An 18,074-nucleotide genomic window follows, 5' to 3' on the forward strand; every position below is an offset into this window, starting at 1 on the left:
AAGGAGCCATAGGTGGCAGATCCTGCTCCAAGATTTGCTTAGTCAGAGTGTATCCAACAGGCCAAAGGGATAAAGCCATTAAGCTTTATGCAGTTATGGATGATCAGAGCAACAGATCTCTAGCCTGTTCAACCTTCCTTGATGTATTCAATATCAAGGGCCCAAGCACCCCATACCCCCTCAAAACTTGTGCAGGAGTTATTGAGACAGCAGGGAGAAAAGCAGCAGGTTATCAAGTGGTCAGAGAAACTCAGCTACCCAACTTCTTAGGAAACCCTTGTTGTAACAGCTACCCCTGCAGTGAGGATGAGGATCATTTAGGCTGCACTGTCTTCCAGAGATCGAAAGACGACAACCAAATGGCTCTCTTCATTGAAGACAAAACCTTCCTAGAGATTATGGAGCAAGGTATGTGTAAAGACAATGCCAACAGCTGGGTAGCTCCACTTCCCTTCAGACCACAAAGACATTCTCTTCCTAATAATAGGGAAGAGGCACTCAAATGTTTCACTTCTTTCAGAAGCACTCTCCAAAAGAAACCAGAGATGAGAGAGCACTTCTTTACATTCATGCGAAAGATATTTGAGAATGGACATGCAGAAGTAGCTCCCATTATTAAAAAGAAAGAAGAATGCTGGTATTTGCCAATCTTTGGATTATCAAACAAAAAGGTGATCCCTTATCAAGTTTATTTATCCTGCGGTAGAAGCAGAGGTCTGACCTTAGTCAGTTAGAACTATTGAATTAATAAGAAGAAAAAAGTACCCCACTTGCTTCAAACTCGCTCAGCATTCTCAAGTTAAATTCCAGCTACCTATTAAATATAATCTATATTGCGTGCAAAATTACTGATTACGTAGAGGAAACCTGGTACAAGCCCTGTTGAAACGATAGAGCTATTGGATCTTTAGAATGGATACAGTGTCCCCCAAGGGAATAAATGAGAATAGCCTGTTTACATCTTTTATTTAAAATTATAATAGTTTATTCACCTTATTTATTTAAATATAGAAAAGAAACTTGATCAATTCATTTAGCCATCTTTTTTATAAAGAAACATGATTAATTCACAGATAAACTCCCAATAGATGATGTTATTGTATTTTAAATTCATATTTTAATAAATAATTAATAAATAAATAGGGGTTTAAATAAATTAATATATACATACAGTAAGGAGTAGAATCTGTTAAAGGTTAAATTAATTGGTCAATTTCAAGTTGAAAGTTCCCCAACCGTTCAAGAATCATGACCGCAGAAATAAGATTTATGTTAGAGAAGTGTCAGAGGGGAGTTGCGTCTTCACAGATTCCCCCTGTCAAATGACAGCGTAAAGCTATGTGGTAACCATGACAACGCGTACAAGCTAGGACTTGCGGTGGATACATGGGCCAGTACGGGTGGAATGAAGTCTCGCGATAACTCCTCAGGATGACGCACTACACTGAAGTGATTTAAACCCGACGGCAGGGGAGCTTTTCTTATTACGCCTTGACAAAGCCATTATTGCGAAACGCGCGTCTGCGTTTTGAGTCCTTTTAACTTTATCTTTTAAAATTACTAGAAGTCTATTGGGTTTTCGACGGAATAGAAGGGGTGGGGAGGATTTAAACCTCAACCAGTGCTCATTGCTTTACTTTTCTCTCTGATACTAAAGCTCACAAGAGCCCGTGGATTTGTGGTTTTTTAGGCTTATATAGCTCTTTTCAAGTCTAGGACTTAGATTAACAATCGAGACCACAGTCCCGGGTACTCTGCCTTCTTTGCCTTTGTGGTGTCCCAGGGATAGAAAAAACCTAGGTAGCAGATTTGGGACAACTCCACCTCCTCTTCTTTTCCATTTCTGACTCAATTCCTGAACCTAAGCATTGTGTGTTTTTTAATATTTATTCTATTTATTGCGATCTCTGTTTAATCAATTACCTTAATTATAATTTATTGCAAAGCACTGTTAAGCACTTTAAATTTTATTAATTAATTATTATGTTTGAATGAATTTATGATAATTACCCTTCATTATTAATTATCTAAGCACTAAAGCACTTTAAAAGTAATGTAATTTAAATTGACTGGAGGGGGTTTAATAGTAACTTCTATATTAACACACCTTTTTGCAAAAGGATATAAATTAGTGTGAAATAGAATTGATTGTAGCTAAGGTCATATTATTACATTTTTAAACCCTACTATATACAATAGAATAGACTGTATTATATTTGTAAATTTATTTAATTAATTAAATTAAGTTCAAATTAATTGGTAACCGGTTAAATTATAGCACAAGCACTTTTTTCTTAATTCATACGATTACCACAAAGTAATCAGTAATTTTGCACGCAATATAGATTATATTTAATAGGTAGCTGGAATTTAACTTGAAACTGCTGAGTGAGTTTGAAGCAAGTGGGGTACTTTTTTCTTCTTATCAATTCAATCTTCGGAGTATATCACCCAAAGAAACCAGGTCAGATCACAGTCGTGCTTGATTCCAGTTCCAAATATAACAGAGTCTCCCTAAATTATGTACTTTTAACAGGTCCATACCTCAGCAACAAACTCTTGGGAGTACTCATACGCTTTCGTAGAGACTCTAGTGCTTTCATAGCAGACATCCAGCAAATGTTCCATAGCTTTCTTGTGAGAGAAGACCATAGGAACTTCTTGAGATTCTTCTGGTTCAAAGACAGTGACCCAGCCAAAGGTACCTTGGAGTACCGCATGAAAGTTCATGCGTTTGGAAACAGTCCTTCCCCTGCAGTGGCAATATATGGGCTCAGACGGTCAGCCCAGGAAGGAGAAGTAGACTATGGCAAAGATGTCAGACAATTTATAGAGAGAGACTTTTAAATAATCACCATCTGAGGACACATCTGAGGAAGCAATCAGTTTACTTAAGAACACAAGACATGCTGGCCTGCTCCAACCTCAGACTTCAGGAAATTGCCTCCAACAGCATACAGGTAATGAAAGCCTTCCCATCAAAAGATCACGCTAGTGACTTAAAAAACTTAGATTCGGGAAACAGACATCTTACCTGTGCAACGCAGCCTTGGTCTAAACTGGGACTTGAAATCTGACACATTTACATTTCAAGTGAAAAGGATGAGAAACCCTTCACACGCAGAGAAGTACTTTCTACAGTAAATAATTTGTATGACCCTCTAGGGTTTGCAGCTCCAGTGACCATTCTGTAATGGAAATGGAAGGTTTCCAAGATGGCGACGGCATCCAAGATGGCGACGGCGTCCAAAATGGACTCCTGGCCTCACCATCTGGATCCTGCTGGTCGCTGCACTATGACGCCCGCGTCCTCCCGTCTGCCGATTGGTCGCCAGCGACGGAATGCTCGCCGGCGTCAGAACGTGCATCGGCGTCAAAACGTCAGGACGCCGGAACCAGCGTCTTGACGCCATTGCACCCAATTGGCGCCAAAACCCGGCCTATATTAAGCATCTGGACATTGCTGTCATTGCCCAAATATAGTTCTTACTTTGTGTATTCCTGGGTGTGATTATTGCTACTGACTTCTTGTGTACCGACTTCTGCCTGTCTTTTTGGATTGATTCTTCGCTGCCTGAACTGAACTTTTGCCTGGACTTCGACTATTCTCTCGTCTCAAACCTTTGTACCTCGATATCGGCTTGCTACCTGCCTCCTCCTTGGTCCACACTCCAACTGCGCCTTCGGGCCCTTACAGTATATTTGGGCCATGGACCCGTCTGAGGAGGCCTCTGCTCAGCCTGACTTCGGGAGAGCTTTCCGAGGAATTGCCTCTCGCATGGAGGCCTACGAAGCCCAGCAGACCCACTTTGGTCAAGCTCTTGAAGCTATTTTGGACAAATTGTCGGCTCTCTCACCCACGATCCAGGCTCCTGCTGACGCCTCGGCTATGATTCCTGTGGCACCGATTCATGTCTCCGAACCTCGCATTCCGGCCCCACCACTCTTCAGCGGTGACTCTGAGGCCTGTAGAGGATTCATAAACCAGTGCGAGATCCAGTTTACTTTGCTTCCCCATCAATATGTCTCTGAACGTGCAAAGGTGGGGTACATCATTACTCGCCTGACAGGTAAAGCGTTGGAATGGGCATCACCGCTATGGGAGAAGGAGGATCTCTTAATCGATGACTCCAAGGCCTTTATCCAAAAACTACGCACTGTGTTTGATGCTCCTGGCCGAGCAGCGTCCGCTTCTTCACGTCTATTCCAGATTCGTCAGGGAACACGTTCTGTACCTGAGTATGCGATTGAATTTTCGCACATTGGTCGCTGAAACCAGCTGGAATAACGACAGTTACCATGCCGCTTTCTATAATGGGCTGTCTATGCGCATTAAGGACGATCTGGTTTTCCGTGAGATGCCTACACGCTGGGAAGATCTTATTGCCCTGGCAGTCAAGGGGGATACCCGACAAAGGGAACACCAAGCTATTAAAGAACGAGTGAAGAAGGTCCAACCTCCTTTGGCTCCTCGCTTCCAGAGGCCATTTCTTCCTAGCTCTGCTGCATCCTCTTCTTCGACTCTTGTCTCTTCTCCTGTTCCCACTGAAGAGCCAATGCAGATTGGACGTGCTCGTCTTTCCGAACAGGAAAAGTTACGGAGAAGGGCTGCAGGACTTTGCTTATATTGCGGAGGCAAATCCCACTTCGCCCATGAGTGCCCTGTGAAATCGGGAAACGCCAACGCCTAGGTAAGTTTGGGGAAACTTACCTGGGCGGAATTGATCATTTTCCCCAATCTTCTGCTCATCGTTTTCTTCTTCCGGTACAGATCCAGCTTGCTTCCAAGATCATTTCTACCCACGCCTTTCTTGATTCCGGCGCAGCTGGGAATTTCCTGGATAAAGTCTTTGCGGAATGTCATTCCATTCCTCTACAAACCCTGGCTGTACCACTCCGAGTCCTAGCCTTAGATGATCAACCACTCTCTTCTGCTTTCATTTTCAAATCCTCTCAAGAATTATCCTTCAAAGTGGGCACCCTGCACTCGGAGAGACTTTCGTTTCTGTTGATCGACTGCCCGTCTACTCCAGTTGTCCTAGGACTCCCCTGGTTGCGTATTCATAACCCGGTCATTGACTGGTCCGCAACTCAAATCTGTCGCTGGAGCTCCTTTTGTCAACAAAACTGTCTTCCGGCTCAGCCTCTTGTCAAAATTTCATCTGTGGTTCCTAATCCTTTCATCCCTCCTGCTTACCAAGACTTCACTGATGTCTTCAATAAGAAATCTGCTAAGACACTTCCTCCTGATCGGTCCTATGACTGCCCTATCGACCTCCTTCCTGGCACCATGCCCCCTCGAGGACGTACTTATCCGCTCTCTCCATCCGAAACTGCAGCGATGAAAGAGTACATCCAGGAAAATCTCCTACGAGGCTTTATTTGTCCTTCTTCCTCTCCTGCTGGTGCAGGGTTCTTCTTTGTTGAAAAGAAAGATGGCAGTCTACGACCCTGCATCGACTACCGCGGTTTGAACAAGATCACTATAAAGAACCGCTACCCTCTACCCCTTATATCAGAGTTGTTTGATCAGCTGAAGGGTGCCAGCATTTTCACCAAGCTAGATCTTCGTGGGGCCTACAATCTCATCCGGATCAGAGAAGGGGATGAATGGAAGACTGCATTTAATACTCGCGATGGGCACTACGAGTACCTCGTGATGCCGTTTGGACTCTGTAACGCCCCTGCGGTCTTTCAAGAGCTAGTCAATGACATCTTCAGGGACTTGTTGGGTCTTAGTGTTGTCGTTTACTTGGACGATATTCTCATCTTTTCTTCTAACCTCTTCGAACATCGGCTCCAGGTGCGGGAAGTCTTATCTCGATTGAGGAAGAATAATCTTTTCGCCAAGCTTGAAAAGTGCTCCTTTGAAGTTTCTTCTATCCCCTTCCTGGGGTACATTATTTCCCAACAAGGCTTCAAGATGGATCCAGCAAAGGTTTCTGCAATCCAAGATTGGCCTCTCCCCACCAGCACTAAGGCTATCCAGAGGTTTATTGGTTTCGCCAATTATTATAGGCAGTTCATCAAAGGCTTTTCTTCCAAGATCTCCCCTATTCTGTCCCTTATTCGGAAAGGAGGGAAACCTCGATGTTGGTCCCCTGAAGCCTTAGAAGCATTCAAAACTCTCAAGGACTCCTTTTCTTCTGCTAATATCCTCAGACATCCGGACCCTCTTCTACCTTTCTTCATCAAAGTTGATGCTTCCGACGTCGGGGCCGGGGCTGTTTTATCTCAAAGATCCTCACATGATAGAAAATTACATCCCTGTGCTTTCTTTTCTAAAAAGTTTTCTTCTTCTGAACAAAACTATGATGTGGGAAACCGTGAGCTGTTGGCCGTCAAACTGGCATTAGAAGAATGGAGACATCTGTTGGAAGGCTCTTCAATACCAGTCTCTATCTTCACTGACCATAAGAACCTAGAATACATCCAGTCCCTCAAACGCCTTAATCCCAGGCAAGCTAGGTGGGCTCTTTTCTTCTCCAGGTTCAACTTCATTATTACGTTCCAGCCCGGGTTCCCGGAACAAGAAGGCTGACGCCCTATCTAGAAGCTTCCTTCCTGAAGGCATGTGTTCTGAGGATCCCGAACCCATTGTGCCTTCTACCAAAATCGTTGCTGCCTTACTTCCCACCATGGCTTCCCAGTTATTATCGGCTCAAACCTCTGCTCCAGACAATACCCCTTTGGGACTCGCGTTCGTTCCTCCTGAACTTCGTCACTCCATCCTGTCCCAGTCCCATAACTCCAAACAGGCTGGTCATCCTGGAATCAAAAAGACCACTGAACTTCTGTCTCGTTTGGTCTGGTGGCCCTCATTCCGGAAAGACGTTAAGAACTTTGTCTCTTCTTGCTCCACTTGTGCTACCTCTAAGTCCGGTCACTCCCCTCCTAAAGGTCTACTTCTGCCGTTACCCATTCCATCTCGACCTTGGACTCATCTGGCGATGGATTTCATTGTGGATCTTCCTGTTTCTCTTGGGCATACGGTCATCTGGGTCGTGATCGACAGGTTCAGTAAGATGGCTCATTTCATTCCTCTACGCAAGTTGCCTACTGCTCAAGAACTTTCAAAACTATTTATTCAACATATCTTTCGCCTTCATGGACTTCCGGCTGAAATAGTTTCCGACAGAGGTTCCCAATTAGTTTCTAAGTTTTGGAGATCGTTATGCAAGGCTCTACATATTTCTCTCCAATTTTCTTTTGCCTACCACCCCCAATCCAATGGAGCTGCAGAGAGGGTTAATCAAGCACTGGAACAATTTCTTCGTTGCCATGTATCTTTATGTCAAGATGACTGGGCAGATTTACTCCCTTGGGCTGAATTCGCTCATAATATCTCCATGCATGCTTCCTCTGAGAGGTCCCCATTCTTTTGTGTATACGGTCTGAATCCTCTTGCATTTCCTCAAGATCTCCTTCTTACTAATGTTCCCGCTGCCAACGATCAAGCCGCCCACATGCTCGCTATCTGGCTCTCCACCAAAGCCAATTTGGAAAAGAGTTCCCTTTCCCAAAAAAGATTTGCCGATAGGAAAAGGATTTCGTCTCCTCAATATAACCTTGGTGACAAAGTCTGGTTGTCTACACGAAACATTCATCTCAAAGTACCCACTCCCAAGCTTGGTCCGAAGTTCATCGGTCCTTTTCCAGTTATCGAAATTATTAATCCTGTGGCAGTTCGTCTTCAACTTTCCCCTGAAATGCGGGTTCCCAATGTATTTCATGTTTCTCTTCTCAAGCCTGCAACATCTTCTTCTTCTTCTCCCACTCCTGTTCTTGTGGACGGTCATCAGGAGTTTGAAGTCAAGAGAATCTTGGATTCCCGGATTTCCAGGGGTGTGTTGCAGTACCTCATAGAATGGAAAGGTTTCGGTCCTGAGGAGTGCTCCTGGGTGAAGGATTCTGATGTCCACGCTCCTTGTCTTATCCGAAGATTTCATAAGCAATTTCCTTCCAGTCCCAGTCATGGCGGTCCTGAGGCCCCCCCTAAGGAAGGGGGTATTGTAATGGAAATGGAAGGTTTCCAAGATGGCGACGGCATCCAAGATGGAGACGGCGTCCAAAATGGCGACTCCTGGCCTCACCATGTGGATCCTGCTGGTCGCTGCACTATGACGCCCGCGTCCTCCCGTCTGCCGATTGGTCGCCGGCGACGGAATTGGTCGCCGGAGTCAGAACGTGCGCCGGCGTCAAAACGTCAACGTCAGGACGCCGGAGCCAGCGTCTTGACGCCATTGCGCCCAATTGGCGCCAAAACCCGGCCTATATTAAGCCTCTGGACATTGCTGTCATTGTCCAAATATAGGTCTTACTTTGTGTATTCCTGGGTGTGATTATTGCTACTGACTTCTTGTGTACCGACTTCTGCCTGTCTTTTTGGATTGATTCTTCGCTGCCTGAACTGAACTTTTGCCTGGACTTCGACTATTCTCTCGTCTCATCCCTTTGTACCTCGATATCGGCTTGCTACCTGCCTCCTCCTTGGTCCACACTCCAACTGTGCCTTCGGGCCCTTACACATTCAAGGCAAAGCTCTACTTCGAGAACGAACAGAATCTTGTGACTGGGATTTACCACTTCCATCAGAGAAAGAACAAGTGTGGATTGAGTGGAGAGACTCTTTAGAGACACTGTCTACCATACACATTCTGAGGCAATACCCTTCTACTCCTCCTGCAGGAACAAAGGAGAGGAAACTCTGTGTATTCTGCGATGATTCAACCAAAGCAATGGCTGCTGTAGCTTACTTTAAGACCGATGACTACCAAGGTTAGTGCCATATGGGATTTGTTATGGGCAAAGCAAAAGCAGCTCCATGGTCAGAGCACACTATACCCAGACTAGAGCTTTGTGCAGCTGTTTTAGCAGTAGAAATGGCTGACCTCATCACTTCAGAAATTGATCTTCAACTAAGGCCGAATTCTTCACAGACAGTAAGGTAGTGTTGGGCTACATCTGCAATGAGACCAGACGCTTCTATGTCTATGTCAGCAACAGAATTCTGCGTATACGGAGATCAACATACCCAAAACAATGGCACTATGTACCATCGGACCAAAACCCAGCAGATCATGCAACAAGAGCTGTAACGATTTTCTACTTGGAAGTCTCTAGTCAGGTCCATTACCTGCCTACTTCATATAGCAAAGGTCTTTAAGAAAGATTTCCTTCCAACCTCCAACAACTGCAAAGGTTGGCACTACTGTCCAAAGACATATACATCAAATGAACTTAAGCAAGTGACAGACATTGTCATGTACAGCAGGAGACATCTGCTAAAGGACTTGAGCACAACAAAGGCAAACAACTTGTCTCCACAGACAGTCTCCTGTGGGAGCTTGACCCACTTGAACCAAATAGACTTTCAAAAGTGGAGGTCAAAATCACAAGGCAACATAAGACTAAGCTTTACCTCAGACCCATATCTGAACTGTTCTAATTACTCTCTTCCAGAGAAACAGAAAATGGATGATATGTTTCACTATCAGAAAGGGAGTGTTATGCCTACAGAACTGTATTATTGTTTGGATTGCATCACCTTGTCATTTATTTGTATGGTTTGTGCACTGTTATAGAAATTAGGGATGCACCGAATCCAGGATTCGGTTCGGGATTCGTTTCGGGATTCAGCCTTTTTCAGCAGGATTCGGTTTTGGCCGAATCCTTCTGCCAGGCCGAACCGAATCCGAATCCTAATTTGCATATGCAAATGCAAATTAGGGGTGGGGAGGTAAATCGCGTGACTTTGAGTTACAAAACAAGGAAGTAAAAATGTTTTCCCCTTCCCAACCCTAATTTGCATATGCAAATTAGGGTTCAGATTCAGTTCGGTATTCGGCCGAATCTTTCGCCAAGGATTCGGGGGTTCGGCCGAATCCTACCCCATCCAGCCTTGTGGAAGAAACGTTGTTAGGCATTACTCAATCCCAAGTCTGATCTATAAAGGCAGATGATTATTTACCTGTTTTGTACATTTCTATGAAAGTTTATATCTCTTTATATGCAGCTACCTTATAGCACTGCAATTTCAGTTCCTGCCCAGGTATCTAGGTTTTATATATTATACAGATGCCTATCACACCTTTAGTTTAACATATGCTACACAGTGTTTATGAATATATATGTTATGCTATATCGTACAGCCTTACTAAGCACTGTCATTTTCTATCTTCCCTAGTTTTATACCTTGCCCTTTGTTAATAAAACTGAAGATCAATTACCTGTGTCAGTGGACTGATGAAGGAAGAAGTTTAGCTGCATGTCAAGCTACACACTACCCCAGGGTAACACATAGTGAGGACAGAATAGGTAAGTCCAATACGTCTTTTAGGGGGGCTCCCTTAGCAGAATAACTCAAATAACCAACTCCAGCACAAACAAAAGGTAACAAAATAACAGACTCTGGCAAGCACCCTGCACACAGAGAAACATGATTTCCGTCAGAGCCTATTTTTTTAAAGCGTGAGCACCTGGGTTAAGAGTGCAACCCCCCCAAAGACTGTATTAGCCTTAACTGTCAATCAAAAACTGGATCCACCTACTGCATGAAGACAGAATAAAGAGAGACAGGTTGCTCAGATGGGGAAAGAGTAAGGAGTAACTTGATTATTTCATAAATGGTACAGAATTTTTAATTGATTGAAAAGGGATCCCGTTCTCAGCCTCAAAACTATAGGCCTGTTAGTCCAACAACAATGGTAGGAAAGCTTTTCGAAGGGGTATGAAGAAATAAAATAATGGACTTCATTGCAAATCATACTACTATGAGTTTGTGCCAGCATGATTTTTAATAGATCTTGCCACACTAATTTAATTTCCTTTTCTGAGAACGTGAGCAGGGACCTTGATTCTGGAAAGGCAGTGGATGTTATCTACTTAGACTTTGCTAAAGCTACTACTATGAGTTTTGTGCCAGCATGATTTTATGCGTAATAGATCTTGCCACACTAATTTAATTTCCTTTTATGAGAAGGTAAGCAGGGACCTTGATTCTGGGAAGGCAGTGGATGTTATCTACTTAGACTTTGCTAAAGCATTCGATACTGTGCCATACATAAGGTTACTGACATAAGGTTACTGATTAAATTAAGGAATGTTGGCCTAGAACATATTATTTGTACCTTGATAGAGAACTGGCTAAAAGAGTGATGGTAAATGGAACATTTTCTAATGGGACCAGTGTTCCGCAGGGCTCTGTACTTGGTCCTTTGCTTTTCAACTTGTTAATTATGACCTGGAGGTGGGCATTGAAAGTACTGTTTCTATTTTTGATAATGATACTAAATTGTGCAGAACTATAGGATGCTGCCAGTTTGACAAAATTAGAAAACTAGGCAGCTAACTGGTTTAAATTGAGTTTCAATGTTGATAAATGCAAGGTTATGCAATTTGGCAAAAATTACAGTGTGTTGGGAGTTTCATTAAAGGGGTGGTTGACCTTTAAGTTAACTTTTAGTATGTTATAGAATGGCAAATTCTAAGCAGCGTTCCAATTGGTCATTATTTCTTTTCTTTCGTTTTTTAATTATTTGCCTTGCCTTAATCTTTCCAGCTTTTGAAAGGGGGCCACTGATCCCATATCTGTAGGGCTACGAATGCATTTTTGTTGCTACTTTTTATTACTCATATTTCTATTCAGGCATCTCCTATTAATACTCCAGTCTCTTATTCATACAAATGTATAGTTGCTAGGGTACTTTGGACCTTAGCAACCAGATTGCTGAGCTTGGAGAGCTGCTGAATAAAAAGCTAAATAACTCAAAAAACTAAAATAATATAAAATGAAATCCAATAGCAAATTGTCTCAGAATATCACTTTCTACATCATACTAAAAGTTGACTCAAATGTGAACCACCCTTTAACTGAGAAGGATCTAGGGTTTTGTGTCTTGCATATGAAAGGGATAAACTCAATATGATAATATGATTTTGACCCTTTATAGGTCCCTGGGAAAGGCCTCAAATGGAGTATGTGGTGCAGTTTTCAATTCAAGTTCTTAAGAGGGATATAAAAGAGCTGGAGAGAGTGCAGAGACGTGCAATTAAACTGGTTAGAGGGATGGAAGACTTAAATTATGAGGGTAGACTGTCAAGGTTGAGGTTATTTTCTCTGAAAAAAAAGATGCTTGAGAGGGGACATGATTACATTTTACAAGTATATTAGAGGACATTATAGACAAATAACAGGGGACCTTTTCACCCATAAAGAGGATCAATACACCAGAGGCCACCTATTCAGACTAGAGGAAAAGAACTTTCATTTAAAGCAGCATATGTGGTTTTTCACAGCAAGGGCAGTGAGGTTGTGGAATGCACTGCCGGATGTGATGACCGATTCTGTTAATGCCTTTAAGAGCGGCTTGGATGATTTCTTGGACAAGCATAATATCCAAGGCTATTGGGATACTACAATCTATAGTTAATGTATATAGTTGGTGTGAGTGTATGGAGGGGTCAGTGTGTGTATGTATGGGTACTGGGTTTCATTTGGAGGGGTTTAACTTGATGGAATTTGGTCTTTTTTCAACCCAATCTAACTATGTAACTATTTACATGTTAATCTCCTGCTAGAAACACGTACAGTTCAGATTTTTGTTGTTCCACTGCAAACAAAAAAGGGATTTTCTTAACGGTAAATCCTTTTCTCCTGGGCCTGTACTGTCAGTGCATACGTCTGGGGTTTAAGCTGGTCACCTCCGGAAACAGGACAAAAGAATACAATCTGTAGCTCCTCCTTCCCATTCCCACAGTGTCCAGAATGGTATCTGTGCTGTGGTTTCTGAAACTATATGTGTCTTTCTTGGCCTTGCACTTGTGACATGAGACAACAGATGTATTCCTTGTTCTGTGCAAACATTCTACAACCCTAATAAAATGGCCTCTAACCTTTAGCTTTTTCTACAACACAGCAATTCTGTACTAGTGTCATGTTCTATAATCTTTGTTCTTTGATAATAACCACTTATGGCTTAAATCTAAAACCCCGATATCTACAAGAATAACCAGGGAATTACCAGGGTGTCTATGACCCATGCCCCTGTGTCTTGCGCAGTATCTGGGTAGTTTGGTGTTCCTGTGCGATGCCATGAGATCTATCCCTGGGTTGTCCATCCTGTGAATCATGGCTTGGAACACCTCTGGGTGGATTGACCATTCTGCCTGGTCCTGCTTAGGTAATCCACCTCCTAGTTTTCCACTTTGGGGATGTAAATCGCAGAGATGACTGGTACTTTGCCCTCTGCCCACTTGAAGATTTTTGACACCTCCTGCATGGCCGCCCTACTCCATGTCCACCCTTGATGGTTGAGGTAGGCCACTGTGGTTGCGTTGTCTAATTGAACTCTGATCAATGGACGGGGGGCCATGAGGTGGTCTTTCGGTTAGGGTAGGCGGAGGATGCCATTTGAGCCTGGATCTGGTTTCTGTAGCTACGATTGGTATCCAGCCGTTGTCTCCACCCCTGTGGGAGGAATGCACTGTAACCCCCCTGTTACCTCAGTGATGATGACAAAATAGGTGTTCACCAGAGAATGGTAGTGCAATGAGCCTGCCTTTTGAGGCATTATTCCCCGACCAGTGGCGTAACCACAAGGCGACAATTGTGTTAGCGGATGCCCTCACTGTCAGTCATATGGTTTCCATGGAAGCATTGCTTTTGAAATCTAAGGCAGCGGCAATGCGTCCCAGCTCAGCCTGGAGAAATGAATCTTGACCATAGTGGTTCAGTAATTCCTGCGTCCAAAACTTTGTTGTGCACGCTAGACTGGCTGTTGCAGTAGCTGGCCTAAAAGTAGCTGCCACATTGACAAAACTCCTTCTGAGATTATTTTCCATTCGTTTATCCATATGGCCTCTGAAAGCCATAGCATCTTCTGTCAGGAGAGTTGTGTACTTCTAGAGGCGAGAGATCTGCTCCGGTCTGGCAGTCGGTACCAGCGGCTAAAGGGAAAGGCTGCTAACAAGAGAGCCTGCGGTCTGGTGCGAACATGGCGTGTATGTGGTGCACAAAGTGCCGGTTGTCAAGGAAACTGGTGGGCTGTAACGAGAACGTGAATTTTGAAAGTGCCAAGTAACACTGTTTTATTTCCTCCCCCTATCGCTCCCACTGTCAAGGCAGTTTCGGCAAGGCAGCCTCTGTTCCTAAAGGTTGACTTGCCTAGTCCTCTTTGTGCCATAAAGGCCTTATGCAGAAGACAACCTGTGCAGGAACCTAGCTGCAGTATACTGGCAGTTTACTGGCAAGGAGGGGGGAGCCCAGCCCATGTACCTGGGAAATGGTATACACACATTTCCCCTAAGTTAACCTAACTACTCTATTAAAAAACTAATAGTGGGGAACAACCCTAGAGTCCTACCTCCATGTCACAGGACAAAAGAAGACTGATGGTAGAAGGAGAGAGCCCTGTGGATACCAGGGGAAGGAGGAGCTACAGATTATATTCTTTTGTCCTGCCTCTGGAGGTGACCCAAGACATCTGCACTCACAGGATGCCCCAGGAAATAAATACATCAATGAATACATTAGAATTGTTATTTTCAACAACTTTGGCCAAGACTGTAAGGGTGGTGGCAGACGGGGAGATTAGTCGCCCAGTGACAAAACTTCTCTACTGCGGGTGGTTAATCTCCCTGAAATACCTTCCCACCGGCAAGAATACGAATCACCGACGGGATGGCATACGAATCGCTTCAGAACAACGTCGGACGACTTCGGAAATCCGAATCGGTTCGTATGCCATCCCATCGGCGCTTTGTATTCTTGCCGGTGGGAAGGCATTTCCGGAGATTAGTTGCCCGCAGTACAGAAGATTTGTCGTTGGGCGACTAATTTCCCCGGTCTGCCACCACACTAAATAACCTATGTATATATTTGTGTATTTTCAGAGAGAGGCACAAAGTTGACACTTTTTTTCTCAGGGGACCAGAAAAAAATTATGTAAAATCCAGGGAAATGTATTATGCATAATATATAGGTGGGACCACAAAACAACAATGTAAAATGAGGGAAAACTTAAAATCAGGGTATGTAAAATGGGGGTTCTACTGTAGTCCAAGGTCAACGGAGCTCCTAAAACCTATCCCAGAGTCAAACTACATCTAAATTGAAAGTAAATCAAGTCCAGCAACAAATATTTCACTTAAGGGATCACAGCCAGGCTTCTGCGTACTCGTCAGACTGCTATCCCATGGGGTAAATCCAAGTCAGAGTTTGTGTAGAAGAACGGAGCACAGTAGTTCTGATGAAGTGGCAGGGAGCCACGAAACGCGTTAAGCGGGCAGCCCTCATGGGAGATATGCTGCTGGGATTTTTAAATGGATGTACAATAAATTTTGAATTTTTTTTTTTTTTGAACTTTTAAATTTTTTTTTAACTTTATATCCTGGCTCTACGGTGCTCCGTTCATCTACATAAATTAAAAATAAGCAGTATAACTTTTATCAAAAACAAGAACACTTAGTGATCACAGCAACTGAAGACCAGCATATCAAACTAAAGCTGGCCATAGATGCAAAGATCCGATCATTCGAATCCTCGAACAATTGGACTTATCGGACTTCCCCATCTCCCGACCTGCCACTAACCTTTCAGATAAAATAAAGTAGTAAAAGAACAGATCAGCTGTTGTTCTGCCCCTACAGGAATCGTCGAAAGTTATGCCCGACAATAGCTAGTGACAGTCTCCCACTGAAGATCGTCAGATCGGCAATACATGCAGAGATATTAGCGGCAGCTGACAGATATTTTCTAACCTGTCCGATCGACTGAACGACCGATCAGCATGGCACGACAGTTGTTGGGACATTCTACACACAATGCGAAAATCCAATGAATCGAGGATCTTTGCGTCTATGGCCAGCTGAATAAATTCTATAAATAAATTGCTGACAAGATAGAACAGCATCTGTTCTTGATGCAATTAAGCTTTAAAAAGAATGGAGTGGCCAACTGTGACCTTCATGAGAGAGTAGCAGTTATCAAATAATTTCTTCAACATGCAGCATGTGTTTACCATTGAAGACTGGATGAATGATATGCATATAAATAATTAAACATTTTACATATTTGTTTGCAAACAGAGAGCTTATGGGGGAATGTAATTCAATCTCAAGCAAGGTTTAGAATTGTATTTTTGCAAATGTTGAGCAAATATTACATCGCTCATTATCGCTAGACAAAGGTTAGCATTAACACCTGCTCTGGAATTAAATAATGTGTTGCAAAAAGTTGTTTGTGATTATGAATTTTTATTACATACACTGCATGTTTCCAAAAATAGTTTTATCTCAAACTTTGTGAGGGTGTCATTGAGGTCTGAAAACCTTTCGCAATGGTCTTTGCAAATGCTTTTTGCGCGAACACAACATTTTACATTCCCCCATATGTGTATAAACTATTGTAAAAGAAGTTTATACAACAAAACAGAAAATCAACACAAAGAAAATATTCAACGGTGGGGGTTATTCCAACTATTTCTGAAGACTCACACAAGACAACTATATATTCAATAAAAGATTTTCCAACAATGATTCTACATATGCATCAGTGCTGTGCAATGTAACTTAGTCCAAAGAAGAGCAATAATATCTGACATGCATGGCTTTTCCTCATCAGTCATGACAGTTCTACAATACACATGGTATAGTAAAACATAAAAAGGGGAAACATGAAAACAAAGGGAAATGGTGAAACATAACATCAGAGGGGAATTTCTTGGATGCTTTAAAGGGGACCCGTCACACAAAAAAATTATTCAAATTCCTATTTTATCACATTAGTCAAGTAAAATTAACTTTAATTACACTATATTAATTATTTGAATCTTGTTTCCTTGAGTCTGGAAATTCATAATTATAACAAGCAGGCAGGCACCATTTTGTGGACACTGTTATTGAGGCAAGCCTTTGCATCATCTCAGAATCTTGTTTGTGCATCAGAATGGGGACCCTATGTCCATCCCCATGCACTGGCTACACAATTAAATGGTGAAGAGAACAAGGGAATGTGTGGAGAGCACTGACATCTAGGAAGTGCTGAACGGAAAGTGATTGTCTGCCCCGTCTCTATGCCTAAAGGTGGCCATACACGGGCAGATAAAGCTGCCGATATTGGTCGTTTGGACCAATTTGACAGCTTATCTGCCTGTGTATGGGGGCTTCCGACAGGTCTTCCTGATCGATATCTGGCCACTATATCGATCGGGAAGGTTTGAGTTATAACCGACCGACCCGTCGGAGCCCCTTGGCATATCGTAATTCGATACGGCTGAATGTTCGAATTACCCCCGATACAGCCATGCCATTGGTGGCATATCGGGGAAAGATCCACTCGTTTGGCGATGTTGACAGCTGAGATTTTTAAATGAGCTTACAACAGCTATGAATGCTGTAATAAAATTTTTAAAATGGATTTCATGTTTAATTAGAAAAGGACTTTTATTATACTGATTTTTGTGTCTGAGTGACAGTTCCACTTAATAGAGTGCTGGGAAAATATAGATTTCCAGATAGTGCTAACAGTAATGAATCTACTTAGATTGTAAAGTCTATGGACAGGGACCTCTTTCCTCTTGTCTCTTTGACACTCAGCTCTTAATCTTTAATCCAACTGCTCTTTGTATTTCTTTTTGTAATGAAACTCTGTTTGTTCTATTAAAGGAGAAGGAAATGCATTTTTACTTGGGGGTGCCAAAATTTAGGCACACCCATGTTATTGTATATATTTACCTGACACCCTCGGCCGGTGCACTTGGAGAGAGTCTTCCTGCTTCTTCTTTCTTCAAATTTCCCGGGCAGACACATGCGTAGTAGAACAAAATAGTCGGCTTTTTTCTTAAAGTTCGGCTTTTCGCTCTACTGAGCATGTATAGTCGTGAGTAGAAAGAAGAAGCAGGAAGACAATCGCTCCATGGCGCTCTCGGGAATAACCCCAGGCTGGGGCAATTTTCTTCTAATAGGTGCACCAGCCCGGGGTTTCAGGTAAGTAAATACAATAACTTGGGGTGCCTAACTTTTGGCACCCCCAAGTATAACATGCCTTTCCTTCTTTCTGTTATACTGTACAGTGC

At 43.0% G+C, this 18,074-nt stretch overlaps 1 protein-coding gene across 7 annotated transcripts in view; it reads right to left on the bottom strand.

Moving 5' to 3' along the window:
* LOC108711800 (lysine-specific demethylase 4B) overlaps positions 1–18,074 on the bottom strand; it is a 451,885-nt gene that overhangs the window by 57,584 nt on the left and 376,227 nt on the right. The gene's annotated exons all lie outside the window — the stretch shown is intronic.

This window comes from Xenopus laevis, chromosome 1L (genome assembly GCF_017654675.1).
Source record: "Xenopus laevis strain J_2021 chromosome 1L, Xenopus_laevis_v10.1, whole genome shotgun sequence".
NCBI classification, from domain to species: Eukaryota; Metazoa; Chordata; class Amphibia; order Anura; family Pipidae; genus Xenopus; species Xenopus laevis.